This window comes from Conger conger, chromosome 7 (genome assembly GCF_963514075.1).
Source record: "Conger conger chromosome 7, fConCon1.1, whole genome shotgun sequence".
NCBI lineage: Eukaryota > Metazoa > Chordata > Actinopteri > Anguilliformes > Congridae > Conger > Conger conger.
This window is the reverse complement of record NC_083766.1, coordinates 18,202,851-18,208,871: the sequence shown is the minus strand read 5'-3', so window position 1 is coordinate 18,208,871 and position 6,021 is coordinate 18,202,851.

Here is a 6,021-nt window from a genome sequence, read left to right as displayed (position 1 = left end):
TTGATTTGACTGATTCAAAAGGGACATTTCTTGGTTTTATTATCATGCTGTAAAATGAATTATCCCCCTGTATTGCCTCTTTTCACAGTGTAAAAGCCTCTTTGCCCTGGAAGAAGTCCTTTCCAGGCAAGTTGAGGCCTGTTCGTAAGAAAAGGTGAAGTGTGTAGTTTTCATTTGGTGTCTCTTTGCCTTGTTGTTCTTCAAATGTCCGGTAGGGGGGGTTTCTGTACCCTTCTCGCAGCCTTCCATCTACGGTATGAAAAGGAGCCTACCACCCCCCATCCCCACCCCCCAATCATGATTGACAGGGAGCTTTTGAAGTTCTCGCTCTAAATGTGACCTATCATGTTGTTTTAATGGACACGGTGGGTCATTGCATGAACACGATTTCTGTTCACACCCCTCCCCACCCACATCATCCGGCAGGCTTGCTCTCAAATGCAAATTTCTGGGACAGGCTAAAGACCGTTCCTTGCAATATGAACCGACGTGTGTCCCTCACTCCCTCAGTTTTCAAGAAAGAGGCGGAAATGGGCCTCCATTGTTGCCGTGGTGAAATGAATGGTAGCGTGCTGTATGTGTTTTTAACGCACACCCTTGTGTTGAATTCTGTGGCTGAATCGGGCCTTTTGTTTGCAGAGGCCTGTGCAGGATGGCTCCTTTTCCACACAGGGATAGTTTTTCCGATTCGTCCCACAAGCATGTCCTGATGGTTAATGCAACAATGCGACTGGGGACGTGTGACATCGAGTTGACGGTGAGGGTTGTCATGTTTCCTTTACTCTGAATTCCTCCAGCATAAGAAAAGTAGTCTGAAAACAGTCAGCAGGCACACTTAAAACCTGTTCAAATTGAGATTAAAAGACGAAACCTGATTGCACAAAAAGAAATGTATTCGTATAACAATGTTACCAAATGTATTGGTTGCCCTGACTAAATCAGAGGGGAAGTGTTCATTCTGAGGTATGCAGTGATTATTGTTATTATTATTTTAATTATATGCTATTAATTTCACTGTGACGACTTTGGACACATCTACAAAGAGGCTATTTAGCAATGGTTCCTCTTACCAGAATTGGGCTAAGCTGTGAACTGTAAAAGTCCTAGCACTGTCCTCTGTAGTGTATGCATTCAGAAATGCCCTCTACAAGCAAATATATGGACTTCTAGTGTTGTACAGCTACATGAATTTGTCCTCAAAGATTACTGGTTCATATCAGTTGAAAGCAGTTTACCATGTGCACTCTTTCTCTAAATAAAAATATGATTGCGTATTACATCATGTGCTCTTTGTAATCATAGACATTGCATCATTGAGTGTGTTTACATGCACAGTAATAATCTTATCGCCCAACTAAGGCATTCATCTCATTATAGAAATGGTCATCTAAACAGCATGGTCAGATTTTCATAATCAGTAATGAATTTTCAATTTACTGATGGATGTAAACATCTTAGCTGGATTCTCTGGTAAAAGGTTGCCAGACTCTTGTGAATCAGTGAACTAATGCAAATAATATTCACAAACATAAAATATTGGAAACTTTGTTGCATTTCTGTTCTGTGCACATGCAGGTTTTTAGCAGTATGTGATGCATTGGCGTAGTTTTCCAGCAGTTTTGTCATATGGCCTGTCACCTGCTTCAACAAGGTTTTCAGTGGAGAACCAATTTTTGGTTGGACCACACTCAAGTAAATTGTAAGTAAAGTAAATATTTAGAGGGAAAGGGACCTGACAGCACCTTTCACCTGCTGCCTGCATTTCAAACCCCCCTCATTGTCCAAAGTGACCTTCACCCCCCCCCCCCCCACACACACACACACACAGAGCTATACATTTTCAATTGGCTCAAACAATGTTTAGCGGCTGTAATAATGAATAGATAATTTTTATATATATATTACTGGCAGACCTGGGTTAAATATGCAATTTTTCTGTGCTCGATTGATCTTCCAAAGCAATTACGTATTTGACCCAGGTTTGATTACTGGGACAAATTTGCACTAGAACTGAAATAATATTTTTAAAATGTACAAAGTGAATAACCCCTTTGAGTATCATGCTCAGGGGTACACCAGCACTCTCTCACTTGGGATAAGAGCCTTGCCTGCAATTATTGAAACATGTAGAAGTAGCATTTCAACATGTACGGCCAGCAACATCTGTGGAGACCATAGATGCCTGTATGAAGACGTACATTTCATTTAAAACGCAACACTGAAATTCAGGCCAGTGGCATCAAACTTGAGAAGGCTCCCAGTTTTCGCTCATCATTTCTGTTGCACCCTTTGCTTTCGAAAGTGCCCCAGATGAGCTGTTTGAGATTAGGCCGGAGGCCACAGCGCCTGCATGGTGCGCTTCACTACAGGGAAAACCTTCAATAAGGGTATTCCATTTTCTAGTACCCATTCAGTCCCCCTAGGCTCTTCTCTCGGCCCAACCTGTTTCTGAAAAGAGGAACTCGTTAATCCTGTAATGTGGAGGTGGAGAACATGGAAGTGGAGTGAACACGGTGTTCAGGTCAGCTTCACGGCTGCCACCCAGCTCTGAGGCAGAACGCCTCTCAGCTGAGCTCCAGGGATAAAGCGGGACAGGCTGCTCCCGCCCGGCACGTCGAGAACCGCAGCCAATCACGCGAGCCAGTCCAGCTTGTTATTTTATCTTCCAAAAAAAAAAAAAAACCTGCGCAGGCAATGTTTTGTAAGAGCCCGTAGGACACAGCGTTTATTATTTGACCCTGTCAGCAGCAGGACCAGCCATTTCCTTGTTTGTATTGCTGTCTGCACCTGTTACCTGTGTGCTGTCGGCTGACGTGCGCGCACACAATCGGAATGTAGCAAACTAACAGGGATCATGCAAGCGCATTCGAAGTAAGCCTTTCTGCCGAAGCAAGTACAGCGGCCCTGGCAGATGGAGAGAAGGGTTGGAGAGACTGGTCGCTGCTCATTCGCTCACTCCTCTCTCCTCTCCAGCCAGTGCTCGGCAAAGGAGTCCTTTTACATTTACTGCCTCATCCGAAACATAACAAGGTTGTATGGTTTTGCTTATGTCAAAATACTGTCCTTGATGCATTTACCTTAATTTCTGAGCATATCAAGCTACTGAGCAACGATTGATGGATCCCTTACCATCTTTGATATGCTGAACATTGACTACAATGACATGCACACAATATACGGTTATTGTCGTTTTTCTGAATTACATTACATTAATAAGAATAAGACAATACTCTGAATAAGGCAGGGGCTCCCAAACTGTGGGTCGGAACCCCATGTTGGGTCATTGGATTTCAGGATGGGGTTGCCTGCAAATCTTTAAAAAGATAAAATTTTATTATTATTTATTATTTATTATTTTGTTAATTTGGCCACTACATGGTTAACATTACAACAGACCAACTATAATAAAGCAATGAGGCAGTAGAGGTTGTGGTATATTTCCAGTATAGTCATGGCTAAAGGGTGTTGTTAGGCATAAGATGTGTGTGGGTGGGATGTTGGGGTCGTGTAAGTTTGTGAACATTCATTTGGAGTCACATCACAAAAATGTTTGGGAACCCTTAGAATAAGTGGTTTACAGGGCTACAGAGAAATTAATGTAGTTTTAATATTCCCGTTTACGTGCAGCCATGCATAGCAAGATTTTGAAGTAAAATTACATTCTTCATTTGCCTTTCAAAAATATTAAAAGTAGGATCATTTCTCCCAGTCCAAAATGTTCTTTTTTTGGAGGGCCTTCCATCCTTGTGCCGTGCAAACTGCTAGCTGTCTGGCTCATGTTTAAAATGCAGTGGGTAGCCTAGTAACCGCAGTGGTGACCGTAATCAACTCCCTCAGGCCGTATGTGTTATGCTAACTTCTGAAAACCCCAATTGACATGGATATTCTGAATAAGCTGTATAAACTTGTCCAAATGGTGCTCCAATAACCAGAATATCTGTATATTCCACATCTTGGTCTGTATATATCATATTCGGAATAAGGCCTTGTTCAGGGTATTTCATTAAAATATGCTGTTTACATGACCCATGTCATATTCGGGGCGTTGTTTTATTTGGAATGGCAGAATATGAGTGCATGTAAACGTACCTATTGAACACCGTTCATCCTCTTTCAGCAGCTGTTTCTATTCTCTTGAACAAAAGATGTCTGACAGTCTCGATTCGCTTTTGCACTTGAAAGATTTGGTAAATGGACGAGGGGTGAATGTGAGGGAGCTCTGTATGCTCACAGCCAAATGGTTTGATAGCACATGCTAACCCGGGAGTGCAGTGACCATTGGGGTACCAGACAAACGGCTTCCCGAACCAGGTGTGAGTGCGGTGTGTCCTGCTGGTGGCCGTCGTAGCAGCACGTCATGGTTTGTGGTGATATGAAGATGCAGACTATGAGGTGCTGCCTCCTGGGCTCCAGCATTGGTCTACCTACCGCAAGGAAGACGTACGCTAACCGCGAAAGTGGACTGGACTACTGACGCTTGAGAACGGCCACACGCTGTGGGTGGTACAATAGCAGCACGTAAATACTGGAGCTCAGCTGTGTAAGGTATCCAGTGTTGTCGTTCTGCTCCAGTAAGGCCCGCCTGTAACAGCACCTGTTCATCTGCATGTTGGCTGAGATAGTGCCCCCGTCTTGAGTAGCATATTGCTAAGAAACAGGGATTTGTGTGTAATTTTTGTTTAATTTTGTTTTGAAGGGGGTGTAGGGGTGGACAAGCCATTAGAATAAAATATACAATTTCACTTGTGGAAATATGTCTTTCTTGGTGTCCTGCTTAAGTAATTCTGCATTTGATAAATTTTGTTTTTAAAGTGGGAGGAATGAGTGACAACTCAAGAATACCAGAGTAAGAAGGCCTGGAACAGTTACTGCTCTCAGCCCAGAGTAGACTGTATGATTTTAAATCACAAATAATAGTTGTTAGGAGGCTAGAGGAGCTGGCTATGATGGTTGAAATTCCACACTGGCACGCCGAAATCATCCACAGGCTAATGGCGTAGGTCTTGTCCTATGTTAGGCTCTTATGAGTTACGGTAATTGCTTTTACAAGCACTTATGACCTGTGACTCAACCGCAGTCTTGTTAGGATTGTGCTGAATAATGGGTTCCACAAACTGAGTCTACAAGAACTCAGCATCCAATGAGAAATGACCATTCCGGTAATATTCCAGCACCTGTTTCCTGTAGAACCCCCAGAAGAACAAACTTAAATCGGGTCAAAGGCAATGACATGCAGAAATGGCATTGGCAGAAGTGCAAGATGAGAAAGTTGTGAAGAGGGCTCAAGTATTTGAAAGATTTGTGTATGGTGATCCTGTGTAAGGCTTTTAGCTGCAGCAGGATGTGATACATTTTAGTATTCCCAGTTCCCCAAGTACAGGGTCAGCCCTAAATGACATACTGCTGCAATATTAACTTAAAATTCCCAACAGTCATACTGTATTGCTTAGGATACAATATTGGGGGATAGTTAGGTTTCCAGATTAAGGAATTTAGCACATTGGGGAACTTATTTTTGTGATAATTGCAATGGTATATTTAATGTGAAGCGAGTCAGGACCTTGGTTAAACGTTTCTTACAACAGTAGCTAACTTTTCTCATGCTTATGTCCAACCATTTGGCAAGAACAGGGTGTGTTGGTATGTCTGCCTTCATCTAACCACTTTCAGATGTGACTTTCAATTTTAGACCATTTAAAAAATAAAAAATAAACAAAAATAAAATAAAATCCATAATGTTCCTGATGTTACCTGATGTTTTGCTACAGCAGAAAAAAAACCAAAAAGCCTAATTATTTGTTTATCGTATATATTGCGACATGGCTCAGGCAGTAAGAGCAGTCGTCTGGTAGTCAGAGAGTTGCCGGTTCGATCCCCCGCCCGGGCTGTGTCGAAGTGTCCCTGAGCAAGACACCTAACTCCCAAAATGCTCCTGACGAGCTGGTCGGCGCCTTGCATGGCAGCCAATCACTGTCGGTGTGCGAGTGTGTGTATGAATGGGTGAATGAGAAGCATCAATTG